The sequence below is a fragment of the Callorhinchus milii genome, unplaced genomic scaffold (genome assembly GCF_018977255.1).
Source record: "Callorhinchus milii isolate IMCB2004 unplaced genomic scaffold, IMCB_Cmil_1.0 Scaffold12, whole genome shotgun sequence".
In the NCBI taxonomy this organism is placed as follows: domain Eukaryota; kingdom Metazoa; phylum Chordata; class Chondrichthyes; order Chimaeriformes; family Callorhinchidae; genus Callorhinchus; species Callorhinchus milii.
This window is the reverse complement of record NW_024704753.1, coordinates 11,555,265-11,576,067: the sequence shown is the minus strand read 5'-3', so window position 1 is coordinate 11,576,067 and position 20,803 is coordinate 11,555,265. Positions and strand designations below refer to the sequence as shown.

Below are 20,803 nucleotides of genomic sequence, written 5' to 3'. Positions count from 1 at the left end.
TTCAATTGATCCAGCATCCACAGCCCTTTGGGGGAGAGAGTTCCAGATTTCTACAACTCTTTGCACATGAGATCCTCTATGAAGGGAGAGCTGATACAACCATTCCTCATCCCTGTAACATAGATGCGGACATGCGCACACATACATGTAAGCACTTAACTTTCATATCTACGGACGCCGTCACTCAACAAAACAATTTTCAAAGTGAGATTGGTAATGCTGTGCTCTTGTGATTGTACTGTTGTGTGTGTCAGCCTGGATCAGTCTCATCTGCATCAGAAAGTCATGAGTTCAAGCCCCTCCAGTTGAGGCTTTGAGCTCACAGTCCAGGCTGATATTCTAGTGCAGTGCTGGGGGAGCGCTGCGTTGTTGAAGGCGCCGTCCTCTGGATGAGACGTTAAACCGCGGTGCCATCTGCCAGTTCAGGTGGATTTTACAAACAGGGCCAAGGGATCTTTAAAGAGAATGAGTTTTTCCCAGTGTCGTGGCCAACAGTGATCCAGATACATTGATCATTCATTTCATGGCTGGGTCTGTGTTGATGAAAAGCTTGGCTGAGCAGAGGGAGCAAGAGGAGGAATGGGGTAGGAGGAGATGGGAGAGTTAGACGCTAGGGGGTAAGGATTTATAGATACGGTATAGATTATAGATAGATTGAAACCAACCCACTGAGGGATAGGGAGCCGGTGGAGCCTGACTTGGGCTGGGGCAGTGGGGGCGAGGATGTTGCTGGTAGAGTTTTGGATGAGTTATAATTCAAGGATGGTGGAGCGAGGGAGTGGAATCCAGCTGGGAGGTGGCAATGAGGGCATAGATGAGGGTTTTGGCAGCATTCAGAGTGAAGAAGGGGTGGAGGCGGGCAATGTGGCGAAGGTGAAGAAAAGCAGTCTTGCTCAGAGATTGGATGTGAAGAAGAAAGTATAGCTGAGGATTGCAAGAGATACCCAGGTTGTGCACAGGTGAATTGACAGAGAGGTCGCGGAGTATGAGGCAGTCGGAGTCAGAGTGAGGGGATGTCAGCTGGGCCAACAGCAAAAGATGGCATCTGTGACAATATACCTGCCCCCCAGCACTGCACTGGAATGTCAGCCTGGACTTGAGTGAGCTCGAAATCCTGCCGTAGGACTTGAACCCACAACCTTCTGTCTCAGAGGCGAGGAACAGCAGCTGAGCCAGGCTGACCCAATCTAAACACTGGATTAGAAGCTAAATGACTTGCAGTAGTTAATGAATCTCCACAGCTGCCTCCGCATGGTGAGGTCACAGCGTGGGTCACCCACTGACTTAAAACCATCACAAAACAAACAGTAAGAATCCTCAATTAGGTTTTACCCAGGCCTTCCTAATGGTGCAGCTCTCTTAGATAGAGTTAAAGGTTAGTACAGATGAGCCTAGCCCTCACCACACACTGTCAGGTGAGACATTAAACTGAGGCCCTGTCTGCCTGATCAGGTGCTACTATTTGATTCCTGTCCAATAATCTCCCAGATTACATTGGTCACTCACTTTGTGCCTGTTTGTGGGACACTGTTATGTGCAAATTGGCTGCCGCGTTTCACCCACAAAATATATACAGTCTTGCATGAGACGGTGCTGTATCAAAGGCTGCTGGCTTTACAGTGCCTTTCACACTGTTTACAGCTGGGTTGGCCTGCAAATTATCATAATTATATTTAGTTATTGCGTCTTATTCACATTGTTGAAATTCTCAAATAACCTCACAAGATTTTGTAGTGAAGTCCAGTGACTGAGTATTTTGGAGACGAATGTGGCAGTCAATTTGCGCTCAGCAAAGTTGCACAAACAGTTATGAAGTGAGAGCGACCAGGTTTACTGTGGGGTATTCTTGGCCAGGACACTGGGAGAGAGGAACTCCCGTGAGGGTATTAATAAAGAGGCTGACACCTGGGCACAGCTGGGCCAGGGAAATTTGCAGCCTTAAATTTGCACAGAACCTTTCACCCGGATGTAATGCCTTGAAGATTAATTGGAAGTGAAATGGATCTTGTTATTGGTGTTGGACGGGGTGGGGGGGGAAGGGTGGGTGCTGACCTGCTGTTATTTTTTCTCTTCATCCCTAAAGTTGCATTGATTGGGGCCATTCCTACCGCGTGTGGGACATCGCTGGGTCCCTTGCTCCTTAGGGTTCCTGCAATCTCATCTCTCGTGTTCTCAAAACTCGGAACACTCTTCATGCTTCTCTTCCTCTCCTCCTACTCGGAACTTCATGGAGACAATGGGATGTGTGGGTGGGTGGCGCTGTGTGGGTGGGTGGCGCTGTGTGGGTGGGTGGCGCTGTGTGGGTGGGTGGCGTTGTGTGGGTGGGCGGCGTTGTGTGGGTGGGCGGCGTTGTGTGGGTGGGCGGCGTTGTGTGGGTGGGCGGCGTTGTGTGGGTGGGTGGCGCTGCTAATTGCTGTGAGGAGCTAAGATTATTTCTTCCCAAAACTCTAAATTCCTGACAAGCCATTGTACAGATTACTGTAAGGACTCTAAGGTCCATGTTGTGTAAGCGCCTTACACACATGTTCCATTAAATACAGTCAATATCCCCAATCCCTCTTATTGAATGCGAATGTGTCTCTAAGTGTGCATGTGAGAGCAGGGGAGGGATGGGGGCAGCAGCTGTTTGCTTATCTGGAAGCTGTGTTTTTAGCACGGAGGGAACGCAATGAACATAACTTCTGTTAGCTGATGCCTGAAATTAAAGGTGCAGCATACAGCAGGAGCAGCTCTGAGCGTGGGCACATTGTCATAAACACAGGGGCAGATAGAGGGGCCTGGGGACTTTGGGATTATTAACACCAGTCTTTGTGCAACACCAGGCAAAGCAAAAATCGATAATCAGTATTCAAAAGGAATCAGACAAAAATAACAAATAACAAACAGGCAAGCCAGGTATGTAGCACTCTTGTCTCAGAGTCAGAAGATTGTGGGTTCAAGCCCTCACATGAGTACTTGCAATCACATAAGATGACACTCCAATGCAGTGCTGGGGGTGTTCTGAATTGTCAGATTTGGTTTAACATCTCATCCTTCGGTTGAGGTTCAGGTGAACGTTAAAGATCCCATGACACTATTTGAAAACAGAAGAAAGTTTCTCTTGATGTCCTGGTCAACAATCCCCCAAATAAAATTGGTCGTTCACTTCATGGTTGTTTGTGGGACATTGCTGTGCGCAAATTAGCTGTCGCGTTTGCCGACAAAACACACAGTCACTCCATTGCGAAGCACATTGAGACGTCCTCCCGGGACAAGTGTTGTGAGAAACTGGGATATAAAAGGGTGTGAGGGGGAGAGGGCAGCTAGTGGGACCAAACAAAGAGCTGGCAAAGGCCTGAATGGTCTCCTCGTGTGCTGTGAAAGTCACGGATTCTCTGTTGTGTATGTGGTGCTGTGTAGGTGTATGTGGTGCTGGATGTGTGGTGGGTTGGTGTGTGGCACTGCGTGTGTGTGTGGCGCTGGGTGGGTGGGTGTGGCGCTGGGTGGGTGGGGCACTGTGTGTGGTGCTCTGCTAAATCGTTGTTTTACTCAAAGACTATCTTGGAGCCTAAGGACAACCCTAGGCTCCTCTTCTCCGTCATAAACCAGTTTCTCTGGCCACCTTCTCACGCCTCACCAATCCTCACTTCAAATGCCAACAGCAAGGCGATGCTGGACTTCCTCGAATCCAAAGTCGAGGAGATCCACTCAGCTGCCTCTGCCACTGCAACTGCTACCCCCTCCCCATCTCCTCCCACCCTGGCCCCTACCCATCATTCCCTCCACGCCTTTGAATCTGTCTCCCCTCCTCTCTCATCACCACCATAACCTGTATGAAACCTACCACCTGCTCCCTCGACTCCATCCCTACCCCTCTCCTTACCTCCCAGCTCCATCTTCTTGCCCCTCTACTCACTGACATCGTAAACCCCTCCCTGTCCTCTGGTGCTGTTCCCACCCCACTAAAAAACGCTGTCATCACTCCTATGGACAGCATCACCATCCATGGATGCACACTGTACCTTACTAAGCCAGTCCAGAACCTTGGGGTCTTGTTTGACCTTCAACTATCCTTTCTACCCCACATCCACACCATGACCCGTCTGCCTTCCCCCATCTCCGCAACGTCGCCTGGCTCCGCCACTGACTTACACCGTAGGCTGCCGAAATCCTCATACATGCTTTCATTACATCGAGGCTTGACTATGCAAACTCCCTGCTTCTCAGCCTCCCCAACTCCTCCCTCCATAGGCTGCAGATCTCTGCAGCCCGTGTCCGTTCCCGCACAGTCCTCCACGGTTTTGCTCCTCACTACCTCTGCGACCTCCTAACCCCCTACCATCCTGTTCGTTCACTCCACTCAGTGGGCTCCGGCCTGATTCACATCCCCTGCCTCGCTCACCCCACTATTTGGCGGGTGGGCGGACCTTCTGCCACTCTGCCCCCACCCTCTGGAACTCCACCCCCCAGTTCCTCTGCCTCGACCCCTCCCTCGCCACTTTTAAGACCCATCTCAAGACCCTCTTCTTCGACCATGCTTTTGATCTCCCTGCTTCCCCCCCTGCCCTCCACCCAGACCCCCAGCTCTGTGTGTGCGATGCTGGGTGTGTGATGCTGGGTGTGTGACAGCTGTTAGGATGTAGCCGCAGTGAATGCACTGCCCTGGAAAGTGGGGGGGCTCTGGGACCCGCTGTGGAGCGAGATGGTAGTGCCAGCCAGGCACAGATGGCAGAGCAGCAGGAGGTGCCAGTCATTGTGCGGCAGGCGCTGGTGGCTGGCTGTGACGGGCTGATATACCAGCAGCAATAAAGTCCTACAGCCAGGAAGCAGACAAAGTTAATGTATTGAAATAATTGGGAAATGGCGCTTGCATAGGGTGAAAGTGAGGCTGATCATTGACAGCTCGAAATTCAGCTTCAACTTAGCCTGTAGGACCATTTGCCCTAAAATCTAAGATTAATGATGATAATGATCCTTGCATTTGGTGTAGCACCTTATCAGGTCGCTGAGATGTCTCAAATAGCTTCACAGGATATATTGTAAAGTGTGGTGACTGCATATACTGTGGGTGAAACGCAGCAGACAATTTGCACACAGCAATATCCACAAACAGCCATGGAGTGAGTGACCCATTTTATTTGGGGATTGTTGGCCAGGACACCGGGCGAGAGAAACTCCCTTCTTTTTTCGAATGGTGCCATGAGATCTTATCATCTGGGCAGAGGCAGAAGTGACTTTGGTTTAATGTCACATCTGAAGGCTGGCACCTTTGACAATGCAACACCCCCCCAGCATTGCACTGAAATGTACTATGTGAGTTCAAGTCCCAACATGGGGTTTGAACCCACAAGCTTCTGACTCAGACGCGAGACTGCTACCACTGGGCATTGTGCAGAATTATGTAAAATACTTGCAAGCCAGTTTTTTTCTAAGAGCTGCAGAGAAACAGTTTCCATATCAAATTATTATTGTTTAGGATCTTGGGACATCCTCCAAGTGTTAAATCCTGGTGTTAAAAAGGGGCTATAGAAATGTAAATTTGTATTATGTTCAACCAATTTTACTCATTTTCCACAATCTTATATTTGCTACAAATGGTTCAGGTGTAATTTCAGGCTGGGATATTGTTCCTCTGGCATCTGTGCTCAGCTCTGAGGCCTGAGGGTCAGACAGAGGCTACTGTCGTCTGTCAGACAAGATTTTGCAATGTTACTTCCACAACTACACTATATGGAACTGCACAACAATTAAAGGCTCCCTCCCACTTCATATAAAACTCAAGTAAGAATGATGTTACAGCAGTATTAAAATAGAGAGCTCTAGTGGGGGAGCGAGCACCAGCACAGACACCATGGGGAGAGAGCAGGAAATGGGATTAGAGGAGAGGCAGTCTCAAAGCGCTTCACAGGATTTACTGTAAAGTGGAGGGGAAGCAGGCAGGGGAGCAGAAATGGACAGGGTACATGTACCATTTTGTTTTAAAATTGAAGATAACATAAATTTGTGAGAAAATTCTTAAATTGTAATTGGGAAGCCGTCTCGATGAAAACATCAAATTTAATGAATTGAATTTTCCACAATCGTTTGTTCAATTTTAGGAAGGAATTGCTGAACCTAACGAGAGGAGCTGTGGGGGAGGGGCTCTGAATGACTGGATCCTGGTTGATGAGGCAAATCTCTAAAATCCAGGATTAATGGTTCTCTCAGTCTAATTGCTGAGTGTAAATCTAACTAGGTCTGTTCATCGAGATGCTGGTATTTTTACTAGTGACATGCAGTCTGTTGGTACCTGTGAAGCTTTACCTGTGAAGTGCTTTGAAATGCTGTGATGTAATTAAAAGTGCACTGTAAAGTGCAACTTTTCTTATCCTTGGGACAGTTTCACATTGCTTGCTGGCTTGTGTACAGTTGTGTATCCTCTAATACTTTGACAGGTACTTGAACAGGCAGAATGGACCTCGGTTTAATGTCTCGTCTGAAGGACGGCTTCTCTTGACAGTGCAGTGCTTCCCCCAGCATTGTGCTGGAGCATCAGCCTAGACTGTGAGTTCAAAGGCCTGATATGGGTCACAATCTTCTGACTCGGAGGCGAGAGCGCTATCGTTGAGCCAGGCTGAAAAAGGCCTTGGAATCGTGAGGGATTACACCCAGGTCAAATTGTCTTGATAAATGGGTTTGTTCCTCTCCACAGAGGCTGTGCACTAGATGTGAGACAGCCTCTGTCTCTGAGTGTGGAATGTGCAATAATTAAATGTCGTCAGCCAACAAAAATAACCCTCCTCTCAGGGGAAGGAACTCTGCCCATTCCACTCGGAGCAAGACTCAAATTTACACTTACAGCTCAGATACTGATTGAGATCACCTGCACTCACTGGGTTGGCAGTGGCGGGGGTGGGTTGGCTGGGGTGGTGGTAAGGGAGTGGGTGGAGTGTGGGAAGGCCAGGTCTGACTGCCTGTAGAGTGAAAGCTGTGTAAGTGTGGGAACAGTTTGATGAGACAGTGAAGAGAAGGGCTTATTGCCCCGAGGGAGGGGGGAAGACATTATTTAACAGCCGGGCAAGTCAGAGTTCACGGGAGCTTCCACCAACGGAAATGAGCTTAAGCAGCGTTGAGCATCTCATTGATCTGGGCTCTTGTCTGTGCTCAGCTGGGCTCAGTCTGGAGGAGGCAGCCTGTGCTTAATGAGTGCACTGAGCTGTTCCCTCGCACTAGCACAAATTGTTTGGAGACTTTCCCCGTGACTGTCCTACTTCCGTTCCTCCCCCTCCGGAGCTCAGCCAAGGGGAAGAACATGTATCTGTCAATTACCTTACAACAAGCTAATCCGTGTTCAGAGCTGTAGGCAGGTGGTCAACAGTGAATATGGCCAGCACCGATTACACAGTGAATGTTTCAAAGCACTTGACAGACAACGGCGATTCCCCGGGCAAGAAGAGAGGGGCTGAGAGTTTGACAACGTGGAGTAAAAGCACAGACAAAGAGCAAATTTTAAAAGGGAAGATTTAATAATTATAATAATCCACGAATTTGATATGGTGCCTTATCACATCATCACATCATTAAGTCGTCTCGAAGAGCTTCACATGATTTACAGTAAAGTGCACTAATGGTATTTTGTAGGTGAACCCGGCAGGACACTGCACACAGCAATGTCCCAAAAAACAGCCATGAAGTGAATGATCAATTTTAGCTGAGAGATTGTTGACCAGGGCGTCCAGTTATTGTTCACCAGGGATTCCTTCTCTTTCTGAATAGAGCAATGGAGTGTTTAACATCCCCCTGAACAGGCAGACAGGACCTTGGTTTAAAGTCTCATGCAAATAACGGTATCTTTCCCAAGCACGGAATAGCTGTGAGTTCAAAGTCCTGACGTGGAGGTTGAATGCACAACCTTCTGACCCAGAGGAGAGAGTGCTACCAACTGAGCCAAGGCTGAGTTGGAAGAGTGGAGGGTTGGTGTAGGAGAATAGATGTGCAGAGGCTAGAGTTCCAGATGAGTGTGAGCATGTGTGCAAGGAAAATAGTGAGAAAATATTGTCTACTGATCCCAGTGTATGACATGGGGGGTGGATTGCCAACGTCTGTCATTCAGTCAAGTGCTCCGGGATGCTATCCCATATGAAGGGTGCTATATAAATGCAAGTAGTTGTTGTTGAGGTTAGTGTCTAAGGTGACACTCCAATGTCAGCACTCAGGACGTATTGCATTGTCGGAGGTGCCACCCTTTGGATGAGTTGTTTATCCGGAGACCCATCTGCCTGATCAGGTGGAAGTTAAAAAATCCCATGGCGCTATTCGAAAAGAGAAGGGAGTTTCTCTCTCCTGGTGTCCTAGCCAAAAATCCCTCCAATAAAATTTGGTATCTCACACCATGGCTGTTTGTGAGACATTGCTATGCGCAATTGGCTGCCACTTTTCAACCACAAAATAGTCACTCCACTTTACAGTATATCCTGTGAAGCATCTATACACACGCACGTCTCCTTGAGTCAGGCTCTCTCTCTTTTCCTCTGTGTGTGTGTGTGTGTGTGTGTGTCTCTAATCCAGGACAGAGATTGAGCAGGCTACTGTGACTCAGTGACACCTAAGCCGCAGGTAGACTGTAAAATTCAGTGGGACAGTTTGTCACAGGCACTGAATATTAAAGCATGTAATATTTATACAAGGCTTTGCTAAGGCCACAGATGGAATGCTGTGCATACTTTATAGAGAGAATATCAGTGCCAAAGAAAGAAATAACTTACATTTTTTAGGATCTTATCACATTAAACTCCTCAAAGAGCTTCACAGGATTTTACTGTGAAGTGTAGTGACTGTGTATTTGTAGGCAAATGGCAGCCAATTTACGCACAGCAATGTCCAATAAACAGCAGTGCAGTGAATGATCAATTTTATTTTGGGGATTGTTGGCCAGGACACCAGGAGAGAGATACTCCTTTCTCTTTTTGAATAGTGGGATCTTTAACATCCACCAGAACAGGCAGACTGTTTAATGTCTGATCCATAGGAACGGCATCTCTGACAATGCAGCAATCCCCACCCCCAACCCGAGGTGGGAAAACTCGGGTCTGTTTTCACTGGAACAGACAGGGTTAAGATGGCCCCAAACGCAGATCGTCAACATTCTGAAATGTTTAGAGATGATAGATTGTGAAAGGTTCACTGGTTGGTGAATCTTTTACATGGGCGTAAAGTCCAGACCGTCAATGGAAGGATGAAAGGGGAGCGAGGAAAACAATATCCACACAAGTTAAGCAGAATTCTAGAACATTCTGTCACAAGTGGCTGCCGAGGCTGAGACCTCCAACTTGCATTTATATAGATCAAAAGTTAGGTTTGGATGAAGATAGAGGTTTCTCTCCGGGTCAACAATCCATCAAAATAAAACAGGTCACTCACTTCATGGCTGTTTGTTGACAATGCTGTGTGCAAAAATGGCTGTGTTCCACAGTAAACTCCTGATAACTTGGCCTTGGCTTAAGTTGTCACTACCACTTTAGTCAAGGGGTCCAACCTTTTGGCTGCCATGGGATGGATTTCCTATTTGGGAAAGGCCCGTGGGCTACATCCGGCCTGAGACCATTTCCACCATTCCAATTCCCTCCCTCCCTCCCCTCCCTGGTGAATGTCCTCCCAGGGCAGCGACAGGAGCTGGCGGTTGGGAGGATGCAGTGTAGTCGCAAAGCCTTTACTACAGTCTGCCAGGAAGGCAAGCGCATCTCTTACCAACTGTGTCCTTAGCCACCAACCACCAGCTCCTGCCGCTGCAGATAGTGACCCGCAGGATGGGGAGAGCTCAAGAGTGGGCGGGGAGAGGGGGAGAGAATGAGGTGGGAGGGGGAGGACACTCTTTCTCCCCCCTCTCTCTCAGGCACTCCTCACACACCATCTCTCTCAATTACTCTTCCTCATTCCCCTTCTCACACCCTCTGACACTCTCTTCCATTTCACACTCCACCTCCCCCCCTCAATCATTCTCTTCTCCCATATAGACACTGACAGTGAGGGGGGAGGTGGCCATAAGCGCAAGGAAAAGGAAAACTTATAATAATAATGCATTTGATATAGTGCCTTATCACCTCGTTGAGACATCTCAAAGTGTTTCACAGAAAATACTGTAAAGTGAATTGACTGTATATTTTCTGTTTGAAATGTTGTAGGTAGGATTTAAAGTCAGGCGAAGAGAGGGCGAGGCAGAGGGGTAGAAGGAGGGGTTCCAGTTATTAGGGTGAGGAGTAGCATGGGCATGGTGTATTGGAGGGGGCGGGCAAACCATCATTAGCGGAGGAGGAGATCACAGAGGTAGGGAGGTACTGGGGCCCACTTTATGGTCAACCAACAAAATAAATTTTCTTGAGTAATATTTCTTGATGTATGCTATGAATCAAGAAATATTCCATCAAGAAAAAGCTGAAAACACACTACCAATCGAACACAAACTGACCTCGATTAGTGCAAATGTTCTTGGGGGTGTGTCTCACTTCTTGACGGCTTAGTAGGCCACTCCCGGCCCCCGGGCCACAGGTTGGTCACCACTGTCCCAGGGCTTGAGGGATTTGTACATCAGGGTGAGGACCTTGGAATTGATTTGTTGGAGTGGAGTCTGGCGAGGACTGGATGAGTTGTGCAGAGCTTGGAGTGGGTGAGGATGGGGAAAGAACAGGAGAATGAAATTCAAGAGCTCCACTGGGGGAGTGAGCACCATGATGGGCTGAATGACCTCCTCTACTGTACAGTAGTTTCTCTTTAGTCTTTAGCTGTCACATTGCTGTGCGTTCCAACACAGGCCTTGGGGAGGTTAATTGGTGTTCACGCACCGACACAGCATAGGCTAGATGAACTCCTGTCAATATCCTGGGATATTGTGTCATGCATACAGGATGGGGTTTTGCTTATTAGGGATTGTGGTGGGAATGTGGACTCTTGAGGTGGGGAGTGACTATATTTTGTAGGCGAAAGCCACAGCCAATTTGCTTACAGAAAGGACCCACAAACAGCCAAAGACGATGCTTCCTGCGCATTCCACATCTGACAACTGTACTAGAGTGTCCTGGCCTCAACCACCCTTCCTGGCAACCTGCATTACTGCTCCCAATGTGAGACAGAGACACTGACAGCGAGAGCGAGACACTGCTCTCTGCTGGGAATCCAACCCAGGAGTTCTTTAGCTCAGTGATTAGAGCACTTGCCTCGCAAGCAAGAGACCTGGGTTTGATTCCCCGCAGGACGAAACCTTGGACAAGTTTCCTTACTCCACACGCCTGATAATAATCCCTCAAGAAAAAAACAATAATAAATTGGTTACTTCAATCCATGACTATTTGTGGGACACTGCTGTGTGCAATTGGCTGCCATGTTTCACCCACAAATATACAGTCAATTCACTTTACAGTATATTCTGTGAAATGCTTCGAGACGTCTAGAAGACGTGATAAGCGCTATATCAAATACAAGGATTATTTTTATTATTATAGATATTCTCATGTTAAGAGGAAGTGATTTGCTGTGTGTGAGGAAATTGTGGCCGTTGAAACGAACACATGTAAACCACCGGCCTAGATTAAGGAGCTACATTCGTTTTGTGAGCAAAAGGCTCATTCAGATGTGGCTGCGAGACTTGTCAAATAGCAAGCGGGTTGTGTACAGTAACAGACTAACAGAGACAAGGATCTCTGCCTATTGCAAACACCCAGCAACAGAGGAACCAGTCAGGCCACGATCAAGCCGCACAGTGAATAGACAACAATAGATAGTGATTTCAGGACGTTGGTCTGTCAGCGAGCCTTCTCATCTCCTGCTCCGAAGGTTGTGGGTTCAAGCCCTCCATTGAGACTCAAGCTCAGTGCAGGCTGATAAGCCAGTGCAGTGCTGGGGAAGAGTTGCACAGTCAGAGGCAACGTCTTTGGAATGAGAAGTTCACTGGAAGCTTTGACTCGCCATTAAAGATCCTTTGACGCTATTGGAAAAGAGAAGGGAGTTTCTCTTGTAATATCCTGGCCAACAATCCACAGGGTAAATCTGGGGAGGCCTGGAGCATAGTTAAGCGATAGGATCTGGGTTCAATTCCTGGGAAACCTTAGGGAAGTTTCCTTGCTCCACAAGCCTCTGTTTACCTAGCAGTAAGTACGAACCTGGTTGTTAGTTGATTGGCAGATCGTTCTCCGGGGGCAGTAGTCCCTTAAAAAAAATTGGTCACTCAATCCATAGCTACCGTGTTTTGCCAGTAAAATATAGTCAATTCACTTTACAGTAAATTCTGTGAATCGCTTTAAGATGTCTCAACGACGTGATAAGGAGCCATATCAAATGCAAGGATTATTATTATTAAATTGGTCATTCACTTCATGGCTGTCTGTGCAACAATGATGTGTGCCAATTGGTTGCTGCAGTTACCTATTGGATGTTATAGACAAAGTAGCAAATATAAGGATTATTTACAATAATAATAGAGGATCACTGACAATGGCCTGAAAATAGACATTTAATTATAAACCACAGAAATTTATGCCTCTTCATTGCCTGGCTGTGACTCTCCATCCCTATCCCCCTTCCCCCCCGGCTTTTTCCCAGTGGGACTTGCTGACCTGTAGACAGGGACATTAGCGGGTGACTAGCTTCTTGCTTGATTCACCCACATCCTCATCCGACTTCACTAGCTCTCCATTCTCCAGAGGATCAAGCTCGAGATCCTCATCCTCACCTTTAAAGTCCTCCTTGGTCTTGCTCCTCCCTATCTCCAATATCTATTAAAACTTTACCAACCTGTCCGCTCCCTCCGCTCCAGCAGGGACTGGCCTGCTCCATGTCCCGCGTCCTGACCAACCCACTATTGACGGTCAGGTCTTCAGCCTTTCCTCCCCCATGCTCTGGAACTCCATCCCAGACCGCCTCGCCCCTCTCTTGCCTCCTTCAAGGCCAGTCTCAAGACCGTCCTCTTTGAACATGCTTTCATACTCCGTCACACCCTCCCTCCACTCCTCATGATTCCAAACTCCAGCTCAGGTAGAAACCCTTAATTGTCCAGTGCCTTGGGATATCCTTTTGACCCGAAAGGTGGTATATAAATATATATATATATATATATAAATTTTGTTGTTCTTATTGATGTACAGTTCATTTACAAAACACAGTCACTTCACTTTGCAGTAAATCCTGCAAAGCACTTTGACACATCATCCTGATATGAAAGGCGCTATATCAAGTGCAAGAATTACTATCAGAATTATTATTCTAATTTTTATGGAACTTTCTCTATACAAATTGACTGCAGGGTTTGCCTACAAAACCCTATACAGTATATAACAGCAGTTCCCATTGAATCTGAGACATTTTGAGGCATGGTTTAGATGGACGGATTGTTTTCGTTAGTGTGGGGGTAGGGTCTCTCTCCACTGTCCCTGTATGGTGAGGACACGCATGGGTTAGAGTCAGGCGGAGACAACAGATGGAAATCGACTACCGCAGGATGAGATATTAGGCCATTAAAACCCTGAAGGCTTCCATTGAGGAGAATTCAGCCGTGACAATGGGGAGTTGAACCACGACGCTGACATTAGTGTGCGTGAGTTGCATTCTGTGAAATGCTGTCTGTCGTCTCTGCCAACTCCCCGGCACATGAGCAGAATCCCCCGAGGACTCCCCCACTTTCCCGGTCCTATGCCCAAGCTCCCATAGCCACAGCACTGGCATGTGCCAGCCTTCTCCCTCCTCCTACTGTGCAGGCTGCACAAAATCAGTGTGCAGCTCCCGGCAGCTCGCCAGGCCAGGCTGACCATGTGCTGGTTGGCTATACTGTGCCCATCACAACAGCCAGAGCAGTGATGGTGCTGTGTGATATTACCTGGAGCGCGGTCTCTCAGTGTGGAGCTGAACACTAGGTTTGTCACTCAATCCTAGGGTCCCAGGCCCCCTGGGTGGACACACCAATCCCACCAGCCTCCGTGGGGATTGAGGGGATTTGTGAGCGAGTGGGTTGGGTAGTGAGTGAGGGGCCGGTGAGCGAGATTTAGTGGGTGAGTGTTAGTTAGTTAGTTAGTTGAGTTGATGGGTGGGTTGGTGAGTGATCGCGGTGATTTGTAAGTACTCTGTCAGTCCAGTGCGGTATGACTCAGCATGGAGGGCGATTTCACAGCAGGATGAAAAAAGTTTTGGACAGGGTAAGTGCATGGCCAGTCGAATTCCGAGCCAAGAACAAATAGTTTCTAAATGGCTTTCCTGTAATAATCACTGATGTGGAACTGAACCCAGCAAATAGGGAAGGAACCGTCAGTAAATATCAATCAGCCTCTCCCACCCCCCTCAGCACATGACAAGGCAAAAGTCTGTCACCTCCCGTTCTCCACCCACCCCTTAGGAATCTGGCTCCAGCCTGTGAGATTAGGTACTTGGAAACTTGCTAATAATAACTCCCAAAAAGATGATTGCTGACATTTTTAAAAAGACTTAAAATATCTTTCTGTACAACAAAACACAAAATACTGCAGATGCTGGAATCTGAAACAAGAGCAGAGAGAGCTGGGAAATCTCAGCAGGTCAGGCAGCATCCATGGAGAAAGGAAAATGAGTCAACGTTTCAGTTCCACGACCCTTTGTCAGAATGAAGGGTCGTGGACCGGAAACGTTGACTCACGTTCCTTTCTCCATCGATGCTGGCTGACCTGCTGAGATTTCCAAGTTCTCTCTGTTTTTTGTTTCTGTACAATAATATTCTTTTGCGCTTGATAAGAATTCCTCGCATTTGAAACTGCGCCAGCAACATCAAAATGTTTTTAAGCGCTTCACAGGGCAATTGTTGTCAAGTGTCGTGAGTTGTGTTTTTCACAGAGATGACAGCAGCAACATTTTGCAGGCAGCGAGCTCCCACAAACAGCCTGTTGATTGCTAGGTTGTTGGCTGGGGTAAGCGTGAGGTTAGGACAGCTCGTTCTCCCCACCTGTCATTAAATAGTTTAAAAAAACATTAAAATCCTCTGAAAAGATGAGGTTACAGAGTGCTGAGAAGTCAGGATTCTTACAGCACCTCCCTCCCCTCCCAGTGAATAACCAATGTTATTTTCATCTGGGGGATGGTTGGCCAGGACACCGAGGGAGAGAAACTCTCTTGCATCAAATGCAAAGATGATTAATTATTAAATAGGGCAGAGCTAGGGTCTCAGGTGTGGGGGGAGATCAGATATAGCCCTCTGTTGCAGCTTGAAGTTGAGTAACTGGTGTCAGCACAAAGCGAGCGTTCTGCAGGCCTGAATGTGGCTCTTTGTAAAGGTGCTGTGTAAAACAAGTCTCTGACTGGTGCGGGAGGCACTGCGAGATGTAGTGTGAATGGAAGCAGCCTTACCGGCATTGCCAAGTGCCGTGGGCGGCTTTAAACCTGAAAACTCGGCAAATATTTGGTCAGCTGCCGGCGTTACTCACCGGCTTTGAGGTGCAACTTAAGTTAGTTCCCAAGAACTGAAGGCAGCTCTGAGATGCTCTGTGTTCAATCAAACACAGAGCCACTTGTTTATTGGTATAAAATGAGGTAAGCTGCAAATTTCACAGGCTCGCTCACATCCAGATCTAAAGTTTAAAATGTCTCAAATATGTTCAGGCTTCAGGAAGAATAAATTCATTCACTTCAATCAAAGGGCGTGTTTCCAGTAAAAATGTTCACAGTGGCGTGCCCTCCTGCCATGTGTAGGAGTGGCACGATGCTTGAGGTTTCATTTTTGGGACATTAACCCTTTCCCACTCTAATTCCCCTCTGCTCATTGTCAGCCTGGCTCAGTTGGGAGCACTCTTGCCTCTGAGCCAGAAGGTTTTGGATTCAAGACGCACGTCAGGACATGGAATCACATAGTCTTAAAACCAATAAACAACAACAAAATTACATTTGTAAAGCACCTTTCATGTCGGGAGGACGTCCCAAGGTGCTGAGCATTCGGGGATTAAGATGATCTCTAATGCAGCGCTGGGAGTGTATCGCATTGTTGTAGGTGCTGGCCTTTGGATGAGACATTAAACCGAGGTCCTGTCTGCCTGTTCAGGTGGTTGTTAAAGATCGCATGACACTCTTAGCTGTTTGTGGGACTCTCTGTGCACAAACTGCTTCCCACATTTCACCTACAAAATATGCAGTCAAACCACTTTACAGTATGTCCTGTGACATCTTGATGTTATAAGGCACAATATCAAATGCAAGGATTATTATTATTAGTCCTATATATATATATGTCCTCCTGACATGAAAGGTGCTTTACAAATGTAATTTTGTTGTTGATTATTGGTTTTTAAGACTATCTGATTCCATGTCCTGACGTGGGTCTCGAACCCAAAACCTTCTGGCTCAGAGGCGAGAGCGCTCCCAACTGAGCCAGGCTGACAATGACCAGAGGGGAATTGGAGTGGGGAAAGGGTTAATGTCCCAAAAATGAAACTTCAAGCATATATATGAGGACGGGATTCATCCCCCACCTCTCCACTGTGAATCCCTGGCCTCCTTCCCTCCCTCAGCAGCATTTCTCACTCCCATGTACAATACTAATCCTGACTAATAGCTACGTATAATAATTTCACCCACAAAAATCGATAGATTTTGAAAAACTAAAGGGATTGAGGAATATGGGCAGGTAATTGGAATTAGATTAGAAGATCAGCCATGATCTTACTAAATAGCAGGGCAGGCTTGAGGGGCCGAATGGCCTCCTCTTGCTCTTATTTCTTATATTCTTATGTAAAATACACGGTCACTTCACAGTATATTTTGTGCACTTTGAGACATCTCACTGATGTGAAGGCACTATATCAACTGTAAGGATTATTATTATTTCTACATTTGATAACATGACTTATCACATCATCAAATTTACTGTGTAGTGACTGCATTTTGTAGGTGAACTTTGCAGCTAATTGGAAACATGAAGTCAATGACTAATTTTATTTGGGGAATTGTTGGCCAGGACACTGGGAGACAGACCCTTCTCTCTTCGACATGTGCCATGAGATCTTTAACATCCACCTGAACAGGCAGACAGGTCCTCAGTTTAACGTCTCATCCAAGGGATAGCACCTTCATTGGGTACATGTACCAAGGTTAATTCAGAATTTTATAATAGTTCAACAAGGTTGAAATGATAATACTTGCAAACAAGAAGTAGCGATCTCCCACTGTTGGAATGCAAAACACCAGCCATAAGACAGCTTCTGTAGACGTTTTGAATTCAGGANTTTTTTTAAAACAAATTTGTTAACAAGTCACATAATTACAAGTGTGAATTGGAAATCACAATTAGCACAGTAACTTCAGGTTTGTGAATAACAACAGGCCAATTTCAGGACAGATATCAGATACGTTTTCTTTACCCCAAGTGGAATTAACAAGTGGAATAAGTTGGGAGGAACTATGGTTGAGGCAAGGACTCTGGATGCTGTGATTGGGGGCTGGATGGGAGTTCGGGAAGGATGAGATCAGACAAACCTTCTTAAATCCAAACTGATCATCAACAATGCATGGTTGCCACCTATATTATCAGCCTAGACTATGAGCTCAAGGTCCTCATGTAGGACTGGACCCACAACCTTGTGACTCAGGGGGAGAATGCTACCAACTGAGCCAGGCTGGTACCATCTGACTATCCTCAGGACAGTGAATTAGACAGTGTTTCCAACAGTTTTCCTTCTTGACTTCCCCACCACCACCCCCACTAAGCTGCAAGAGCTTCCGGTTCCTGCAGTCTCTTGTAGATTTCCGTCTCCAAAGTGGTCCTCACTGAACAGTTATGTTTTTGAATGACAAGTTCTTACTGTCTATGTTCATCTATCCTCCGGGGGGGGGGGGGGTGAGAGGGGAAGTGGTTCAACTGGCTCCAGCATGAGGTGCTTGGTAATGGAATATTGGAATCAAGTCTACCCTCTGTGATGGTCTCTAGTCCGGTTCCTGAGCCAGGCAGGTCTGCAGTACTCCAGTCTCACTGCAGGTGACAGCACAGCCAGTCTGGCTCATCAGCAGGACTTGGAAGGGCAGACCAGTCACTGGGGGCAGAGAATCATCCCACTCAGCTCCTGTTAACCCTACAAGCCAAAGTCCTGTTGGGTACAGTGGTCCTAGCTGGACAAGCAGCAGGAAAGCTTGTCAGACAGTGCTCTCAATGGCAAGCTATATGGTTTTTAGCAGTTTTGATTCCAGCAGTACCCCAACCACACTCTGGGGTCCCCAAGCCTTAGCTCTTGTCAAACTGCACCAGTACTCTCCAGGATTAGGTAAGCAGGGTGCGTCCCTCCGAGAGAGAATGCACATTCCATTCCAGATACAAAACTTTCCATGTGCAGGTGGTATGCCTGGTTTGGATATTTGAGAATGGTTTCTGCAAGTCGGGCACCAGTTGACCAGAAAAAAAAAGATAACCACTTCCTGTTAATTCCCTTCTGCGTAAAGAAATACCTGTTGATGTCAGCCTCGTCCATTCTGGACTCCCTTCCCCCCCTTACACTCCCGTAAATCCCCCTGGTATACCAGCCATCTCTGTTCCCTCAAGGCACAAGTGCGAGCTGCCGAACGCGCCTGGACCAAATCCAAATTAACGGTCCATCGGCAGACCTGGCTTCACCACACCAAGATCTACCGCTGCGTTCTTGCCTCTGCCAAATCCTCCTTCTACTCCAAAGTTATCTTGGAGACAAAGGATAATTCCCGGCTTCTCTTTTCCACCACAAACCGTCTCCTCCGTCCACCTTGACACACCTCGCCCATCCTCTCCTCAAACTCCAACTGTGAGGAGATGCTGGATTTCCTCAAAACCAAAATCGAGGGGATACGTTCAGCCACCTCAGCCTCGTCCACAGCCACCCCCACATCACCTCTCCCTCATGACCCACCCATCCCCCCTATACTCCTTCGACCCTATCTCTCCCTCCTCCCTCACCATGATTGTTCGCAAACTCAAACCCACCACCTGCTCCCTCGATCCCATCCCCAGCTATCGCCTCCCAGCTCCACCTTCTGGCTCCTCTCCTGTCCGAGGTCATCAACCTCTCCTTGTCAACCGGCTCAGTTCCAACCCCCCTAAAAACAGCTGTCATCACCCCCATCCTGAAAAAACCTTCCCTGGACCCATCTCTTTCCAAGCTCCCATTCCTCTCCAAGGTCCTGGAACGAGTCGTCGCGTCCCAGCTCCGCTCCTTTCTCTCTCGCATTTCCTTCTTTGAACCCCTCCAATCCGGCTTCCGGCTGCCCACAGCACAGAAACAGCCCTGGTCAAAGTCACTGAACATCTGTGATCAGGGCTCCCTCTGCCTCCTTGTCCTCCTCAACCTCTCTGCCGCATTTGACACTGTCAACCACTCCATCCTCATACACCACCTCTCCGCTTTACTCAATCTTCACAGACCTGCCCTTGCCTGGTTCGATTCCGATTTCTCTCACTGTATCCACTTTGTTGCCTCTAACGGTTTCTCCTCCACCCCGGCACTGTCACATCTGGCATCCCCCAGGGCTCTGTCCTTGGCCCTCTCTTTAATATCTACATGCTGCCCCTTGGTGACATCACCCGCAGACATGGGGTCAACTTCCATATGTATGCAGATGACACCCAACTCTGTCTTCTTGCCTCCACCCTCAACTCCGGGACCACTGCTGTCCTGACAGACTGCCTGTCGGACATCAAATCCTGGATGAGGGAAAATTTCCTACAGTTGAATGTGAACAAGGCTGAGGCCCTCCTGATTGGCTCGCGCCAGCGCCTCTGCACCTCAGGCTCTGGCAGCAACGACCTCCATGGTTGCTCACTACAACTCACCAAGCCAGTCAGGAACCTAGGTGTCTTGTTCAACCCACAACTGTCTTTCCTTCCCCATATCCAAGCCATGACCCGCTCTGCCTTCCCTCACCTACATAACATTGTCCAACTCCACCACTACCTCTCCCCTCAGGCTGCTGAAACTCTTGTTCATGCCTTTATCACCTCCAGTCTCGACTAGCAAACTAGACTAGCTTGTCAGCCTTCCCAACTCCTCCCTCCGCTCAGCCGGCTCCGGCCTGCTCCACATCCCCCGACCCACCATTGGCGGGAGAGCCTTCAATCCCTCTGCCCCCAACCTCTGGAACTCCATCCCCCAATCACTCCACCTCACCCCCTCCTTAGCCTCCTTCAGGTCCCACCTCAAAACCCTCCTCTTCAACCATGCCAGTGGTCACACCCTTCCCTTTCTCCCCGCTGACCCCAGCTCAGGTCTGAAATGCCATACACTCTCCAGCGCCTTGGGATGTCCTCCCGCCGTGAAAGGCACTATATAAATGTAATCTTGTTGTTGATGATGCTCTCATTCCTGCTGAGCGTCTGTCATTAATGCTAGATGTTCTTTGTGATTTTTCACTGGTCTCTTTGTGTGGCATCTTTCATTGCAGGAGCAAGGGCATCTCAGAGTGCTTCACAGCCAACTAGGCAGCTGAGCTGTGGGGAAGGGGGCAGTTTGCAAGTTTGTGTTGTCTTCTGCAAGGCAGAGAGAGTAATATGCTTTTGTGCTTGTTGGTTTACAGATCTATTGAGTGTGACGCGGGGGGGTTGACAGAGCCACCAGTGCAGGGGGGATGCACCTGTACGAAGATTTGAAGAAAACAAATGGTGAGAAAGGGTTTGTTATTTGGGCAGGAGGAGAGGGTTATTCATTGTAAATCAGAGTGTCCACAAAATCCTGTTACGCCCTGTTACAAAACAGTGATGTGAGACTACAGAGGAACTGAAACAAATGTCAGAGATGTATTTTTCCATCCAAGTCATGGAACATGTTGCACTGAACATGGTGATGGATCATTATTTGCCATGAACACGATGGCGCTCACTCACACCGATCCT

General features: G+C 47.8%; 1 protein-coding gene across 1 annotated transcript in view; it reads left to right on the top strand.

The window, feature by feature from the left end:
• Nucleotides 1–20,803, top strand: part of plxnb1b (plexin b1b) — a 119,402-nt gene that overhangs the window by 24,179 nt on the left and 74,420 nt on the right. The window contains exon 3 of the mRNA XM_042339583.1: nt 20,488–20,572. The gene's annotated coding sequence lies outside the window, so the exon portion shown is untranslated. The remainder of the gene's footprint in view (nt 1–20,487; nt 20,573–20,803) is intronic.